Source organism: Tursiops truncatus, chromosome 7 (assembly GCF_011762595.2).
Source record: "Tursiops truncatus isolate mTurTru1 chromosome 7, mTurTru1.mat.Y, whole genome shotgun sequence".
In the NCBI taxonomy this organism is placed as follows: Eukaryota; Metazoa; Chordata; class Mammalia; order Artiodactyla; family Delphinidae; genus Tursiops; species Tursiops truncatus.
In genome coordinates, this window is record NC_047040.1 from 83,673,178 (window position 1) to 83,692,409 (window position 19,232).

At 35.1% G+C, this 19,232-nt stretch overlaps 1 long non-coding RNA gene across 1 annotated transcript; it reads right to left on the reverse strand.

The window, feature by feature from the left end:
• Window positions 1-2,685: 2,685 nt before the first annotated feature.
• Window positions 2,686-18,523, reverse strand: LOC141279097 (uncharacterized). The gene is made up of 3 exons (XR_012332853.1): window positions 18,377-18,523; window positions 15,900-16,007; window positions 2,686-2,836 (listed from the first exon to the last, which is right to left on the reverse strand). It is a non-coding gene; the product is annotated as an uncharacterized lncRNA (long non-coding RNA).
• Between the last annotated feature and the right edge of the window lie 709 nt (window positions 18,524-19,232).

Sequence of the window (19,232 nt, forward strand, 5' to 3'; positions counted from 1 at the left end):
ATATTTCACAATCATTTCCATTAAAGCAGTATAATCTTAATTCCAAATCCAGACAATGATAGTGTGAGAAAACCAATTCAGAGGCCAATCTTGCTGTGAATATAGACCAGAAGTCTTTATATTCAGAAGCCAAGTCCTACAGTGTAAAAAATAATTATCAATCATAAGCAAGTGAATTTATCCCCAAATTTAAAGGTTGGTTTAACATTAGAAAAATCATAATGTTAATTTACCACATAAAATGATTAAAAGAGGAGAAACATATGATAATTATCAAATGATAAATTTTTTAAAAAGTAGAAAATTGTATTTGATAATATTCAACAATTATTTATCATTAAATCTGTTAGCAAAGTAATCCATTAGAGAAATCTACCCAAAAACAGCAAACACTATTCTCAACTGAAAATATTTGAAGCACTTCCTCTAAAATAAGATAAAAAGATGGTCTCTATCACCACTTTTATTCAATTGTGTACTAAATGTCTTAGCCAGCACAGTAAAAAGAAAATAAAGAAAATATAAAAGAAATAAACAAAGGCAAATGATTAGAAAAGAAGAAACAATAAATGCTATCATTGTGCTATGATACACAACCCAGTATGGTACAGTCATCAAAACAGCAAGGTACTGGCATAAATACAGACACATAGATCAATGCAATACAAGAGCCCAGAAGTAAACTCATACACCTACAGTCAGTTAATCTCCGACAAAGGAGACAAGAATAGGCAATAGAAAAAAGTGGTGCTGGGAAAGCTGGACAACTGCATGTAAGTCAATGAAGTTAGAATACACCCTCACACAATGCACAAAAATAAACTCAAAATGGCTTAAAGACTAAACATAAGACATGACATCATAAAACTCCTAGAAGAGATCATAGGCAAAACATTCTCTGATGTAAGTTGTACCAGTGCTTTCTTAGGTCAGTCTCCCAAGGCAATAGAAATAAAAACAAAATAAACAAATGAGTCCTAATCAAACTTACAAGCTTTGCACAGCAAAGGAAACCATAAACAAAATGAAAAGATAGCCTACAGAATGGGAGAAAATATTTGCAAAAGATGTGACTGATAAGGGCTTAATTTCCAAAATATAGAAACAGCTCATACAACTCAATGACAAAAAAGCAAACAACCCAATTGAAAAATGGGAAGAAGACCTAAATAGACAGTTCTCCAAAGATGACAGACAGATGGCCAAAAGGCACATGAAAAGATGCTCAACATTGCTAATTATTAGAGAAATGCAAATCAAAACTATAATGAGGTACCACCTCACACTGGTCAGAATGGCCATCATTAAGAAGTCTACAAATAACAAATGCTGGAGAGGGTGTGGAGAAAAGGGAACTCTCCTACACTGTTGGTGGGAATGTAAGTTGGTGTAGCCAGTATGGAAAACAGTGTGGAGGTTCCTCAAAAAAACTAAAAATAGAGTTATCATGTGATCCAGCATTCCCACTCCTGGGCATATATCCAGACAAAACTAATTCAAAAAGATACATGCACCCCTATATTCATAGCAGCACTATCCACAATAGCCAAGACATGGAAACAACCTAAATGTCCATCAACAGGTGAGTGGATAAAGAAGATGTGCTACATATATACAATGGGATACTACTCAGCCATAAAAACGAATGAAATAATGTAATTTGCAGCAACAGGGATGCAACTAGAGATTATCATACTAAGTGAAGTAAGAACAGAATGACAAATACCATATGATATCACTTATTTGTGGAATTTAAAATATGGCACAAATGAATTTATCTATGAAACAGACACACAGACATAGGGAACAGACTAGTGGTTGCCAAGTGGGAGGTGGGGGTGGGGGACTGGGGCGTGGGGGTTAGTAGGTGCAAACTATTACATACAGAATGGATAAACAATAAGGTCCTGCTGTATAGCACAGGGAAATATATTCAATATCCTGGGATAAACCATAGTGGAAAGGAATATAAAAAACAAGGTATATATGTGTATAACTGAGTCACTTTGTTGTAAAGCAGAAGTTAACACAACATCGTAAATCAACTAGACTTCAATTAAAAATACTTAAAAAAATAAACAGTATATTTCCATGTAAAACATATACATATTTTTTCTGGGCTTCTCTGGTGGCGCAGTGGTTGAGAGTCCGCCTGCTGATGCAGGGGATACGGGTTCGTGCCCCGGTCTGGGAAGATCCCACATGCCGCGAAGCGGCTGGGCCCGTGAGCCATGGCCGCTGAGCCTGCGCGTCCGGAGCCTGCGCTCCGCAACGGGAGAGGCCGCAACAATGAGAGGCCGGCGTACCGGGGAAAAAAAAAAAAAAAAAAAGACTCGTATTTCACAAGGTTCCAGTAGCTAAATATTTCTCTAAATTCTAAAACACTTTATGAACACTTCGCAAAACTGTATCAGCATGATTAATGAGATTTTTCTCGTGTTTTAGTTTGCTTTTTTTCCCTAAAAAAGGTACCACATAAATATTGTGAACCGAAGAAAGACAACCGGTATGTCTGCTTACCTTCCATATCTCTTAAGGTCCCGATGAAAGAGCAAAAAGAAAACATAAAGGGAAGCAGAAAAGCCATAACACAGTTGGAAAACATGAAATGGAAAAACTACAGTCCAAGATACTGAAAAACAGACTGACCGAAAAAATAAAAACAGTGGAAACACTCACCCAAGAGAGCAGCGTAAAGCCTGGTTCTTCCTGAAAGAGCTCGGAACAAACTGAAGCAGAGACGCCTCCAATATAAGGTGCAGGTGTGGATCTCGGGCACCACGGGCCAACCTTGATTCATGACAGCTGGCCACCTGGGTGCTGCCTCTCCGTATTCCTGGGTTTTGTAGAGTAAAGAAAAGCCTTAACTTTTTAAGTAAAACTTGAGAACTACTCTCAAAAGAAAGTGGTTTTTCTGTGTAGCAAACCAGTGGGGGTTGTCAAGCCCAAGATAAAAGAGCGAAGCTTAAGGGAACTCTGGACTTTATATCAGATGCTGGAAAAAAAAAATACACATGTAACAAAAATGTCCAAGGCAGCTTTACCCAGGAATAAACGCAAGTGTTCTCCCTGGAGATTAGAAGAGCCTTTATTTTGGCAGCTGTGGGGATCCACAGCCTGGCTCCCTCTCTGTTCTACCCTCACCTAGGCCAACTTCCAAAAAACACCCTATTGGTCCTTCCATTAAAAGGAACGGACTGCTACGAAAACAGGTCTACAGCAGCAAAGGAAAACCACCAAGACAGCTATATCCATCAACCTAATTCTTCATGGTAACAAGTTGTAAGGGGTGATCACCAAGTTTCTGAGGAAAATAAATAGGATGTGTTCAAAACAAGAAAACAGGCCCAAAATGGAGACACTTATGCTAAGCCACACTTTGTCCAAGACTTAAAACTTAATTACAGTTTCAGCTCTCCAGGAAATGGAATCTTAACCCATTCAATCAAAATCACCTGATCAGCCCTAATTAGGTAATCTGCCTGAGATACCCTTGCCATCCCCTAAAGGAAAGCAACTCTGTAATAACCAACCTACTTTTTTTGTATAGTATAACTTCTTAGTTCCCACTTCCCTCTGCCTGTAGAAACTCTCATTTTGTTCAGCTCTTCAGAGCTCCTTTCTATCTGGTAGATTGGCTGCTGCCTGACTCAAGTGGATTTTTGCTCAAATAAATTGTTTAAAATAAAATAAAATAGGAAAAAAATGCCAGACTATTCTGATATGAAATGCTCTGAGGAGAGTAGCAATAGTTACTCACCATGTTACTAGTGATGTAGTATGTGGCTTTTTTCACATGGATAATGATTTATAATAATCTTATATAATTAACTGACAGCAAACAGAGAGTGGAAAATTCTACCCTCTTCATCAAGAGCAAAGCCTTGATAGAATTCTATTGCCAGAATAAATGAATATTTCAGAATCAAGATCATGTACTACAAGTTTCATTTGTAAGAAACATAGCTATAATATGCATTCCGACGTGTCATGGAATTTTGCTAAATTCTCCAAGTCCATTAACTGTATAGATTATTGTGTTATAACATATGATCCCATATTTGCTGGTATGTGCTATAAAGGCTTTTATATTAAGCGGTCCCATTGATTATTAACATGGACAGGGAGAGAAGAAGGTATTCTGACTGGACAGATTCCATCTTTTGAAGCCTTGAGTACTTGGCCCAAATTTCAGTGTCAAATGTAGACTATAATTTATTTAGACTTGGCTTTTGTTCTTTCCCACCCCCAACCTTAAAAACTACAGGGTAATATTAGGCATTTGAATTTATTAGCATTCATCAAACAGTATTTTTGGCAGCATTGTATCACAAAGGCTGACATTGGCATATATAAAACAATACATGTGCAAGCCTGCAAAGAAAGGACATTTGAAGGGAATGTCCGTTATATAACTTAAGCTGTTTTGGCTGGATCAAATAAAATTATAGAGGCACCACGCATAGTCCTGTTGCTGAAGGCCATCATAAACCCTCGTTTTCATGGGGTTACATGGTCTTTTTGCCATGAAAAAATATTTTTTTGTATTTAAGCTGTCAAAGTACTGAAGAAACCTGGGAAAAGGGAGACTTTAATATTTTTTTTCCAATTAAAAAAAAAAGAGTATCTACAAAATAAGTCCTTTAAAGGCAGATGAAACCAAAATTTAAATGCCTTGATGACTATTATGAAACTGTGTGAATTTTCTTCCTGTAGTAAATGTGTATTATGTGATTATAGTTGTCTCTAGTCAATGTGTTTTAAAAGCAAAGAGACATATCTGCTTATTACACCAATTTATTTTTCAAGTATCTTTTAAAAAGTTAATATGCAAATAGCCGGGTATGATAAAACAAACTGGTAAGCATCCTGTCACTCATCCATTGCTTAGGATTCAAAATCATAAGTTTCTATACTTCTATGTGAGAAGGTAAACTGATTTCAAAAATCACATAACTTGCTAACTTTATGTATTTGAAGCTTTAAAAAAATAACAATCCAGGGAAATTGAAAATTTGAGTCATACCTGGATTGCTTTCCCATAGGGAACATCTGCATACTCAGAAATATCTAAATATTTTGCTAAACCTTTCAGTCAGAGAGTCAGATATTCAACTAGAGAGAGGTTTTATTTCTCTTCAATTATGAATCAAGACAAGATATACATGCCATGTAAACAAAATGATCATAATAAGTTAAATCAGCAGGTTATACCATCTCTGATAAACTTCTTGGACTCTGTTATGCTAGTGTAAATTGCAAAATAGATTGTAGTTCTTTCATGAATCTCCTATAAAATTGTTATGTCCTTTCACATCGGGGCATATTATGTCAGTTTGATTTAACTTATTGTTGATGTAAGTTAAATCATTTGGCTCAGGTAATCCACAAAATTTCTCCATTCACTAATTCTTTTCTCTTTTTGTGCTAATACATAATCTGTGGGGTGATACACTGAGACTGTCTGAATATTCTGCTCTCTAACAGTCTTTCACCAACAATTTTACCATCCATTGGCAATTTTCATTTACAGTAAAAATTTCTATATGTGTGGTAAGGTGATCATTTTCAATCTTTATTATTTCTTCTGCATATATTAGTAGACAGTATTCTGTTAGGTAAAGCCCTGCATATCAAGTCACCCATTTTAATGATTTGATTTTAGTATCAGTAAGGACTCATGGACCATTTGCTTAACCAACATTTTATAATCCATTTCTGTCAATATTTATTTTATGACAAGTTGTCTTAATTTGGCCAATGAAAAAAAGTCCTTTCTGGACGGCTTCTATGTTCTTTAGCATGATTAATTGGTTTTTGAGCACTTCTTTAGCTTCTAACATAAAAGAAATGATAACTAATTTTTTAAAAAATGACATACTTTTGGATCCTTGACTGAAGAAGAAGAAGGAGGAGAAAAACAAAAAGGAAAAAAAGAACAGCTGAAAAAGGCATTATTGGACAATTAGGAAATTTTAAATGTTGACTATACATTAGAAACTAGTATGTATTAATGTTAACTTTCCTTAGTGTGAAAATTTCACTCTGTTCATATAGGATAATACTATTATTCTTAGGAGATATATGGTTAAATATTAAGGGGTAAAATTACACCATGTCTTTAACTCTCAAATGTTTCAACAAATGTTATAAAAGGTTAACAGTTGTTGAACCTAAGAAAAGAGTACTTTTGTGGAGTTGGAAATATTTCTAAATTAAAGTTGGGGTAAAAAAAATAAAAATTATATTTGGATAATCCCCAGTGGGGATAAAAGCATAAATTTACCAAGCAAATGTAAAACAGTGGGTGTCTTTAACATTTTTTCACTAATGAGGACAAATAAGGACTTCAAGTTCTAGGAAATCCAGCTGCTTACATTAGTTGATAAAGATTCAATTCTAACACAGCTAAAAGCACATGCCTAGCACCAAAAAATAAGCTACTAACCAGATGGAAGGAGAAAAGGTGTGGCTAATTGAATTTTTAGGTAGAAAATCTGTTTATTTAAAAATCTTCTTATTATATTTATCAAAAATGTTAACAACAATCTCTGCCATTGTATTATATGTATATTTTCCTAACGTATGAACTATGTAAGCTAAATGTAATTGAACTTTTCTAATATTCACCATAAAGTATGAAGAAGATATAGATCAGGGGTCCCCAACCCCTGGGACTCTGGACCCCCTGTTAGGAACTGGGCCACAACAGCAGGAGGTGAGTGGCAGGTGAGTGAGCGAAGCTTCATCTGCTGCTCCCCCTCGCTCCCCATCACTCGCATTACTGCCTGAACCATCTCCCCACACCCCAGTCTGTGGAAAAATTGTCTTCCATGAAACCGGTCCCTGGTGCCAAAAAGGTTGGAGACCGCTGGTATAGATGACTGAGCTGAATATATACATTATGAAAGAGCCTAGAATATTTTGTATATTATGACAAGTCTTATTCATAGCAACATTAGAAATAAAGGGCATGAAAGTTCAGTTGATGTAAACAGATTTTGGTTAACTGGGTTCCAGTCAACTAAGTTCTCACTCAGTAATTTCACCCATATTCTCAAAGGTTCCTACGAGAGAAAAAAAATTTATGATAGCTTGGTAAAATATTAATGTTTTACCCTTTGGGAAGAGGAGAATAATATATATGTATGTATTCTTATATAATCCTCACATTAATTGATAATCCCTGATAATATGGTAATGCATGGATTATTCTCACTATTTAACAAATTAAGAAACTTGACCATAGGAAGTTTAATCCAAATACGCTGTTTTAAAAGATAAATTCATGCAATTTTCAAGTCATCTATGGTGTTCCTCTGGAAGGAAAGACTTAATTTCTTTATAACATACAGGAGATACTGTTTACCTAAATGACTAAACTATTGAACCTTCCATGTGGTCAAAGGCAAGTAACATAGCATAGCATACTCATTTAACAGGAAGAACAAGTGCTACAACATACATTAAATTTTTGGAAATATGTGAGGTGGGAAAAGGAATCTTTAAGCATTCATTATTATAATACTCATCACTATCAAAAGTAGTCTGAAAAATTGTTTTTGGAATTCTAAGCCTTCCAGTTCAGGAGCATTGGTTAGTTAAATTTATTTAAATTAATGATTGTAAAGGTTGGCTTTTTAATTGCAAAGATTTATAATTAAGGAGGTAAAGACAACAGGTTAGCAGTGAATATTGGATGTGCTGGAAATCAGAATGCATATGAAAATGAAAAAATCTGACTAAACTGTGCATGTCAATAAGTGGCATATTATTAGCACTTTTAAAGCTCTCCTTTTGTAAATCCAACTAAACTATATTTAGACTTCTAAACAAGGAAATCTCCTCCTAAGGCACTGCTGGTTTGATGTTTAGTTTTACTTTTTATTTCTCTTTTTTTATTGGATGATAGTTCTTTAAAAAGCAAAATCATGTTGTTAACCAATTATTAATTTGTGTGTATTTAATATTTCACAAACTACTTAAATCTTTTATCTATGAATGTTTTTACATGATAGTTGGACATCAGTTCTTAAACATATACTATAGTAAATAATGAGTGACAGGAAAGAGTATGTTCAAAGGGGTATATAACATTTTGATTCCTAGTGCAAAACAGTTTGCTAACTGGAATATAAAAGGCATGTAAGCATTTGATTTTTAGATTTTCCCATTACACGGGAGTGCCCATATGGCCTGGATTCCATAGAGGTGTGAGTTATCCAAAATGTGTGAACTCTCACTGTTGAATATCACATGTAAATATTACATACATACACACACACACAAAGATATATACACGTATATTTTTTGGATTGATACAGTGTTTGCAAAACTTTGCCTGTTATTAGTCAATTATATTTTTCCTAAAATATAGAAAAACATAATCCAAGAAAAGTCATAATAAATGTAAATCATCTATACTCCAATAAAAATTAATTTAAAAAAAGTTTTAAAATTTAAGGAAAGGAGAATGAATCCTGACACAACCAAATGCTGCAGGTGGAGCTATAAGTAATTTTAAAAACTTGTTTATATCTGCCTATCACTGAAAATGACAATTATGGAAAAAAAAAAGAAAGAAAAGTGATAATATTATAATACTGTACTTTGTAAATACAGTGAAAACTGTAACAATTTATTATTTTTCAAATAAATTATGAAAAATAAAAGAACCAAAATATTTATGTAAATTAAGTCAGAAATTTTATCCTTTCAAAATGAGCTCAATGAAATTAAGTGGTGATTTAAATAATTACTCAATTATCCCCTCCCCCTCCTTTATGGTATTATGCTAGTGATATAGGTGTATTTTTAATATAATAATAATGTGATTACACTATTACATTCTATTTAATAGTTACATATTTTATCACAATTTAATAGCTAATATGATAATATCCTGGGCTAACATTATCACAAATACAGTTGACCCTTGAACAACATCGGTTCGAACCGCTTGAGTCCAGTTATATACATGGATATCTTCAATAAATACTTACTAATGTACTACTCAATAAATAACATTCAATAAATTAGTAAGTATTCAATAAAGACTAATGTACTACAAAACCCCTAGTTCGATGAACACTCAGATGCTGAACTGCAGGTACGGAGGGCCAACTATAAAGTTATACGTGGATTTTTGGACTTCCTTGGTGATCCAGTGGTTAAGATTCCATGCTTCCATTGGTTGGGGAACTAAGATCCCGCATGCTGCGCTGCCCAGCCAAAAAAATAAAATAAAATGAAGTTATACATGGATTTTTGACTGCACAGAGAGTTGGGGTCCCTAACCCCCTGCATTGTTCAACCGTATACTAAAAGAAATATAAACACAGCTTAGATGACTTAATCTACAACCCAAACCAAAGTCAAAGTCATAACTAAGCAGAACCTTAAAGTTTTTATAGAAGGCCATGCTGTTAGAGGTGAGAAGCGCATGGTGCATTCTCTTGTGCTATTTGACATTACAAAAGACTTGACCTTGTGAAATACTACCAAGTATTATTTGGTAAATATTTTCCAAATTTTCTCTTTCTCTTTCCACTGTGTCCTCAGTTTCCTGATTTCTAATTACCAAAAAGTTGGTAGGAAATAAAACATTGCTTTCTTTACCATCATACTAATTGTCCAGTTCTTACTAATCTGCAGAAGATGTCATGGTAATGAATCAGAATATATATGTTTTGCGGAAACGACTAAGAGATCAGAACCATGTTCAGTAATAGATGTATACTCCTCAGTGTAAGGAGCTGAAAGTTGGAATTGTGGCTTTTGGTGTTGGGACCTATGTCTTTCAATGTATTTGCTAATGATGAAGAAGACAACATAAACAGAGAGATGGTGAAATATTCTGACAACACAAAACTATTTGGGTTAGTTAAAAACTAATGACGTTTGGGAGATATTCCAGATGGCTCTAATCATACTGGAGAATTGGGCAGCCCAGTGGCAGATGAAATTCATTTTTGATAAATGTACAGTAAGGAATATTGAAAAATTATAATCTAAACTCTCCATGTATACTATGAGGTTTTGAACTTGCAAATTCTCTGAAGAAAAAGACGTTTACTGCTACTACTGCTGGTTCAATGAAGGTGTCCCCCAATGCACACTTTTTTGAAAACAGCTGAGTAATTGCATGGAAGTGTTTAGAAAAAGGTTTGAAAATGCAAATAATAGGGAAAGCTGTTTTGAGACAGATAAAGAATGTTTTACCCATGACAGCAGGATGGATTTCTTCTGGTTAACAAGTGAGAAGTGACAGAAACAGGAAAGTCACAGAAGCTTGTGGAAAGAGTGACTTATTCCTAAAGTAAGATTGAAAGACAGGCTGACAACTGGAGAACACATTTACATATGCCCAAACCTGTTAGTACTATAAAGCTTTTCCATTTTGAGCAAGATTTGAACCATGGAGAATTTGATCTCATTAACGGGGCAGCAACTGTTGGGGCCCTGACAATTAATACATGAGTTTGAAGATTTGGCACTTGAAAGTTAAAAATTCAAGGCTTAGCTCTATTTGGTACTTGGTTGTAGGTGATAAATCCTGACAGTGTATATTCATAGCCTCTTTGTAAAGTTTATACTCTAAGAAAAAGAGTGATTATATTTACATATCAAAAGACCATGCTTCCAATTCACCACTGCTTGAGCAAATAACAGGCAAAGATGGCCAGGAAAGTACTGGATGCATACTCAGAGATTGCCTTAAACTAAAGAAATTCAATAATAAGTTGCTCACACTGTATTTTTTGTTTGTTCTAAATGAGTAATTGGAGAACTGTCTCAAATGGTTTGTTTTTGACTCACACCCAACAAAAATAGGGAAAAACATCTTATAAATTTAAGGTTCATTGATAAAGTTGACAGCTTTTTTTTTTTTTTTTTTTAGCAGAATGAATCCATTTACTATGCTTAGTGAAGGAAACATGAAAATTTTCTCAAGGGATTGCAATAGAGGCTTCTGATCTGTTGAAGATAAGTGAAAAGTATCAGGATAAATATTCTGTAAATACAGCTTAAGAATTCATGAGGACTTTCCTGAAGGTGCAGTGGTTAATAATCTGCTTGCCAATGCAGGGGACATGGGTTCGATCCCTGGTCCAGGAAGATCCCACATGCCGCAGAGAAACTAAGCCCGTGTGCCGCAACTACTGAGCCTGCGCTCTAGAGCCCGCGAGCCACAACTACTGAAGCCCACGAGCCTAGAGCCTGTGCTCCACAACAGGAGAAGCCACCACAGTAAGAAGCCTATGCACCACAATGAAGAGTAGCCCCCACTCACTGCAACTAGGGAAAGCCCGCGTACAGGAACGAAGACCCAACGCAGCCAAAAACTAACTAACTAAATAAATAAATAAATATTAAAAAAAAAAAAAGCAGGTGCTTTGGAAAGGAGCCGTATTTAAAAAAAAAAAAAAATTCATGAGAAACCAGACAAAAAGCCACGCTTTGCATGAGATAGTAATAAAGTTTGTCCTAAGAAATACAAATCAGCAGGTATTTAAAATTATACTACACATTTCATGACCACTGAATATGATTAAATAAGCTGAACTTTAATATGACAAGTAGACCTAATAGCAATTATACACTATATATTTACATTACATATGTTTACATATAATATGTATTAGCATGCACATTTATTTATTGTAATTGTAGAACTATGATCATATAACTATACTACATTATGTGTATTATATCTTTATATATGTGTGTTTCTAGTTTTTATTCATAGTTAGAAATTGCTCTAAGTTTTTTATTCTTTTGATTCATGATTCCTAAATGAAGAAGCTGATGAAGTTTATATTTCGCTTTCCACTAGAGCAACGTTAGGAATATAATACCTTGGGAAGCAGAACTCAAGACGCATGCTTCCTAACATCTTTTGGTAACACATATGCATGATGAGCTTTATGTTGGTCCACGTAAGGTTTTCTGTATTTTTAAATACTTATTTTCAATGAAACACAACCTGAACATTAAAGACATGCCAAACAACTCGTTGGATTCTGTTAATTATTTTTTAAAATTTTTAATTGGAGTATAGTTGATTTACAATGTTGTATTAGTTTCTGCTGTACAGCAAAGTGAATCAGTTATACATATACATATATTCACTCGTTTTTAGATTCTTTTTCCATATAGGTCATTACAGAGTATCGAGTAGAGTTCCCTGTGCTATACAGTAGGTCCTTGTTAGTTATCCCTTTCATATATAGTAGTGTGTAATTATTTGCATGAGACTTTAGGAACACTGCTTAAGAGTTTTTTTGGATCTACATTAGAGCAAAACTACCTATAGGTGGGTTTAGAGATCTATGAATGTTTCCAAAATGCTGGCATGTTGAAAATTGGCTGGGGAGGCCAAGTGAACCTGCAGTTTTTGAAACAGTAGCGATGAGAAATGGATGAAATAGTAAGGAGGAAAGGGGCTGCTCAACAACACTTCCTATCTTAAGCATGTCCCTCTGAATGCCACATGTTCTCTCAAGATGTTGAACAGACGGCTTCTATGGGGATGCCCAGTCATCAACAGCTTTGTGAAGGAAGGCACCTGAAACTGTGATTGAATCCTTCTGCCTGCATCTGCATTGCCCTGTGGCTCTCAGCATTCCTAGAACTCAACTCTTCCTAGCAATAAATCTCTTCCAGCACACTACGTTGAAAGTTCACTATTCATATATGCTGTCTCCCTTTTACTGAATAATTTGTATAAGTGAAAATGAATAATAGTGGTCACAGGAGTTACAAACAAAAGTGGTTCCACGTATCCTTAGAGAGGCAATTCACTTTGGAAAAGGGGCAGCCCCATCCTTTAATTCCACTGGCGCGCTAAGAAACCCAGCTGATCTGATTTCTCCAGATGAAGAAACTGATTACTGTGATGATGTTTGAAGTTGCAATTTGTTGATAAAACCTCTTCCAAAGTAATTGTTTCTAAGGCAGACTACAAAAACCACTGAGTATAATAACCAAAATAGTATCAGTTTGGAAATTTTTACTCATATCTCTTCTATTACATTATCTAGAGATTCATGAGGTATGCTTTCAGGATAAAGCCAAGTGTTTTACTCTTTCTCCTTGAAAAAAAACAACTTTTAATTCTTCCAGGAGCCCTGAGTTCAGGGAAATGAATAAGTAAATGGCTGCTTAATCTGTTCAATAAATCCTATTACTAGAGGAATGAATAATCTCACTCTTTTATCTTGCCTTCCATAAAACTGAGCAGACTCTTAGATGGAGGGCACAGAGTTTAAGGACAAATTGTAGCATATTACATGTGAATGACTGAATGAATAAAATCTCCATTGTCCCCGAACAGCGAAACCACAGCTAAAGAAATAGTCTTGGCAGAATCAGAGGAAAAATAAGACCCTACTGAGCTTGACTGCAGTCTCACAGTAAAAAGAAATGAGAATATAGCAACATCTTCAAAATCACTGCTTCTTTGCTTTGGGTTTCCCACAGCAGTTTTATGTCATTAGATTATAAAGTACCATGGATCTGCCATCCTGTTCTTCCACGGCACACATTTATGAGAAAGAGTTATTTTTTATTTTTTTGCGGTACGCGGGACTCTCACTGCCGCGGCCCCTCCCGCCGCGGAGCACAGGCTCTGGACGCGCAGGCTCAGCGGCCATGACTCACGGGCCCAGCCGCGCTCTGCGGCATGCGGGATCTTCCCGGACCGGGGCACGAACCTGCATACCCTGCATCGGCAGGCGGACTCCCAACCACTGCGCCACCAGGGAAGCCCCAAGAGAAAGAGTTATTTTAATCCTCTCTGAGGCCAAGCGTTTTCTATTTTTTTTATGATTCTACACAGTATCTAGTATGTACTTTACCAGAAAGTATATGCTTAATTAACAAATGTATAAGCAAATGAATGAACGGACGAATGATTTTAATGAAGGAGATGTACAAAGAGCATTTGATATCTGTGATACCAGGGGAAACTATCATGTTGGAAGTCTGAGGGCATGAAAGAGGAGGCACTTCCAGTTTCTCCCTTCAAAACTGCAACATTTCAAAAAGTCTATGTTACAATATCCCATCAATCTATGTGTTTTTTCACTGCCATCAAACTGTATTTTTTTGTGGAAGAAAATATAGAAGCTCCCTTGTAATTCCTGGTTCCTTGAGATAAGACTATAGCCTGGCATAAATTGAGTGCTCTACCATTGCTTGTTTGAAATGAAACTTTCTCATCTCTTGATATTCTTAATGTTGCCTTTCTTGATTCTCCACCAAGATTATGAACACTCATGGAACTGTTCTTCCTTCCAATAAAAAGAGATCTTCCCCAAAGCTAAGTCCACATCTATCTTTCCCATTTCTTGTCAAACAACAGGTTGGGCCCTCAGATTCATACAAATTGATTCATACTTATTGATCATTATATCTTGCTCTGGCCTTTCATTAACGAAATCCTATATTCCCACACAAGATAAGGACTCAAATTCATTATGCTCAAAATTGATGTTTTATTTTATTTTCCCATTCCTGCTTTTCCTTCTTGGTGCCATATTTTTGCCTCGGTGTCTTTTCAACGAGGTTTGAAATATTGCTCAGCCATTAAATGGGTCAGAATGATCCAATCAGTTCTACCTCCTCAACAATCACCCCCACCCCAGCTTTCACTTCTCCACTGCACAATTTCTCGGGCCATCAGAAGTTTTTACTTCATTACCCCATGCCAATTCTCTCCCTTTTTAAATCAAGTTTTATGTTGCTGCCAGATATATGCCTATAATTACCTTGATTCTTTACAGTGAGATATCAGGGAATATTATTCTCCAACCTAAGAACCTTCAATTAGTTGTCCACGTCTAGATAATTCAACCTAAACTTTAATTCCCAAAATCAGAATGGTAGGATGCTCATACTTATCTCCCACTTAAGCCATTTCTATATATTAATTCCAGAAAAAACCAGGACTTTGAAAACTCGGGAGACTGAGTTTGAAATGAAAACTGGGGAGACCTGAATTTGAAATAAGCCTCCCATATTAGTAGTTCTGGATGACAAGATAATCTCTTTCAGTCCATTTCCTTATTTGAAGATGAAGATTGCACTGTTAACTCTAAAACCTTAAGATAATAAAATAAGGTGAAGTATGCAAACACATGGAGAATATTAGGGTCACATAAGTTAGTGGGCCTTCTTAAAGACAGCTCCCCTTTTTTAACTGTTAATTTACTTGAGTGTAGGAACACCAATTAATCACAATGGTGAGGAAGAAACCAGATTTTGTTTTGAGAGGATAAGAAGTTTGAATCTGTCACTCACCAGGTGTGGTAAAAAATTCAGTTCATCTATTATAGTGGCAGTTATCTCATCAGTAAAACAATTCCTACTTCTCAAAAGTGTCCTTAGGATTAACTGAGATACCATCTGTGGAAACTCCTAATGTGAAGTCTCTCCTCTAAAGAACTAAATAAAGTGTTTTCTGCTTTTTCCCACTGTTCAGTGTAACACATGGATAGTGGATTCTCATAATTATAAATTAGTGATTACTGGCCTAATTAATTGTGTTACTCCATTATTAAAAATGCAACTGTTAGAGTTGATTTTAAAATGAAAAGAACTAGGCTTCCCTGGTGGCGCAGTGGTTGAGAGTCCGCCTGCCAATGCAGGAGATACGAGTTCATGCCCCAGTCCGGGAAGATCCCACATGCCGCGGAGCGGCTAGGCCCGTGAGCCATGGCCGCTGAGCCTGCGCGTCCGGAGCCTGTGCTCCGCAACGGGAGAGGCCACAACACTGAAAGGCACGCGTACCACAAAAAGAAAAAGAAAAAAGAAAAGAACTATCAAACTGGCACGATTTTTTATTTTAGGGTTTTCTTTACTGGGTTATGATTTCAGAGATTTCTAAAGCATCTTACCCTTTGTGACTATTTCAAAACTGTTCGATGAAGGCTAGTACGTCAAACATTAGTCTCTGATTTCCATTTCTTCAGCTTGATTGTGTTATGTTTTTATGGGTAAAATTACTAAAAAAAAAAAAAGAAAAAATCAGTTAACATAAAAAGAATATTTTAGGTCCAGTTTCCAAACACAGGGTACCAAGCATCTATCACTATTTGAAATATGCAAATGTTGCATTTAGTTTCAGCCACTGACATTACAGATAGTCAGAGTCGATAGTTTTAGTGAATTCTGACATTCTATACTAGGGGGGAATAAAAGGAAAGTTACTCATTATTCAGCATTCATTTCTATACATATTTAATTTACCATAGATTAGCAAAATGGCTTCATTACAGGTATTTAGACTAGATTAGTAAATTCACTGATGCTGAGTCCACAAAGATTTGTGATATTTGGCACCCAGCATCTACATCTGCTTTGAGATTGAGGTGTGAGAGGCTCACTGTGCCTGAGCTGTCTTGCTGTTATAATTACATGGGCTTACTCCACTGGGTTATATGTACATTACTGCAATTGAACTAAAATGGGTCTGTTTTTCACAGTTTAGTCATGCATCAATACATTTTTAATTAAAAGTGTGTGACAGGTACAATAGTGAAACACACCATATAATTTTCTCAAATATTCCATTTTCTCAAGGATAGGTAATAAGAATCTTGTCTTTGGTAGTCAGTGAGAATATATTTTTTTAATCTAGATGTTTGATTAAATATCTGAAAACTTTATGTTAAGCCACTGCATTTTGGTTTTAAGTATTCTACCACGGATACTTTATGCTGTTCCATGAAAATAAAGCATTTGTTCTTGGCAGAACTAAAATAGATGACAAGTAATTTGATGTGCTTTTTTATTTTTATTTTTCATGTTTGTAATGAAGAGATAAGAAGTCAGCAGTGATATGAATACTGGAATCAATTAGAACATTGTTGTTTCAGGAGAGAAATCAGTGGAAAGCTTAGACACAAAGACACCAAGGGAACAACTTCAGGATGCCTGTACTAAGGTGCATGAATACCATGACAATATTGCTATGTTTACACAGAGAAAGACTAACCTCTCTAAATGAATTCTAAACATGAAAGTTGGGTGACCAACAGAGACTACAACTTATTGAATTCTTTGCATATATCACAATGCAAATTCCTGAAAACCAATAACCTAGATATAAGGTGGAAAATCCAGTTTTGCTGAAAACACTATATCTAGTGGTTCAATTACTGATGTAACAAGTTTAGGGCCTTCATGAAAAGGGACTCAGTTTTCTTTAATGGTCATGTATTTTCAGAATTTCAATGTTTTACATTAGTATTTTATATATAAATAATCCATTAACCACTACTAACAAACACAAAGTACACTCTTAAAAATTGGTGGAATTACACTTTGGTGTTAATTTCATGTGAATTGAGTTCATATACAAGAAATTAGCTGGTGTTCTCAATAATGTTCCATGATCCCATCAGAAGACAACTCATACAACATATGATGTGAACAAAAAGCTTCGGCTGTGTCATTAAAACTTGATTAACTTATTTGCATTGGTTATGTGTTTAAAACTTGCCTGACTACTAAAACTATGTAGTACATTTCTATAGTGTTTTCAAGAAATTATTTTTTGTGTATCCTATATTACTTTATCATTACATTATTTTTTGTGTATCCTATATTACTTTATTATCCTATATTACTTTATCATTACTTTATATTACTTCATCACATTAGATTGACTACTGTGGTCAATGTTTTTAAATGAAACCATCAAAAATATTGATAGAAGAGATTTCTTGTTTTGAATTGTTTTCTAAGTTATTACATAATGGTATTACTAATGTTAAAACATTAACTATAATTACTATCACTAAATTAAAAGATGGCACGATGCACATTCTCAAGAAACATATAATTCTTTTGGGGAAACAATAATCTTACAAAGAATGCTACTGTGGAATAATATTACATATAAGCAAGCAAAAATCATCTTGGTTTGGTGGGAAAAAACTAACCATTTAAAATTGGAACACTTAATGATTATGTGTTCTGTACCTTCACCTACTGTCAGTGATGTGGGATACCACAAACTTACTGAACTTCAATTTCTCATTTATAGATAAGGATAAAATTAAAATCATAAATAATCACATAAACTTGTTGAGAAGAGCTAACTAAATTGTGTCTATGACAAGAGTTTTATTAACTGGAAAACTCTCTATATATGATTGTTGGTTCATTTATTCAAAAGAATCTTATTAAGCACCCGACTGAGTCACACTTAAGCTGAGAATTGAAGAATAAGTGCAGACACTTAAATAAAGGGAGAAGGGTCCATGGAAATATCATATAGAGAATATAACATATGGTAGGTCATCATCTCCACACACACAACTCTAAGGCAAGGATGCAAGTAGGTATTGGCTGAGGAAGTTCTATTTACCTGGTACTCTTCCCAGAATTATGCAGTACACTAACTTGCATGGCTATATATACTGTAGTGTGGTTCTGGTGAAACCAGAAAAATCTTGGCAATTTCCAAAAGTGAATGAAGCCCAGTGTATCTTGGCTTTTGTGAGTTATTTTGGCAAAAACCTGGAAATAAAGAGGAAGGTTAGGTGAGATAATTCAGGTGTCTTGTAAGATCATTTTGAGAATGTTGAGAGTGTTGTACTTTATACTAGGAGATAGGGAAACATACTCAGTTGTTTGAAAAAAGGTCAGAGCTGTGTTATAAAAAAGAATCATTTTAATAGTTGTGTGGTGAATGGATCTAGTGGGTCAAGTTTCCAGTTATAAAAAAAAAATTGTAGTAGTTTAAGCTCAAAATAACAGTGCCTTTGGTTAGGGATGTAGAGGTAAGGTGAAGTACAGGTTGTCAAGAAAAATTGGGGGTGTTATAAACAGGATTTGATAGAATGATAGCAGTGATACATTAAGCTAATTCAATAAAAATGTTTATCTATTACCTATCATATGTCAGGTGTTATGCAACATTAATTTAAGGAAGGCCCACTTAGACTAAGGTGCCCTTGCCCCTGGTTCCAAAGGGAGCAGAACAGGCCTTATTTGGAAATTATTGTATAGATTGGTTCTAACTTGTTTGGGGGCTACCTGAAGGATTAATGCAAAGCACTTGTCTCTCTTTTGCCTAACTCAGAACTCATTCAGCCTACAGAATGGGAGAAAATATTTGCAAATTATATATCTGATAATAGTTTATAATCTAGAATATAAAAAGAACTCCTCCAACTCAACAACAAAAAAGACATATCAATTAAAAAACAGGCAACAGATTG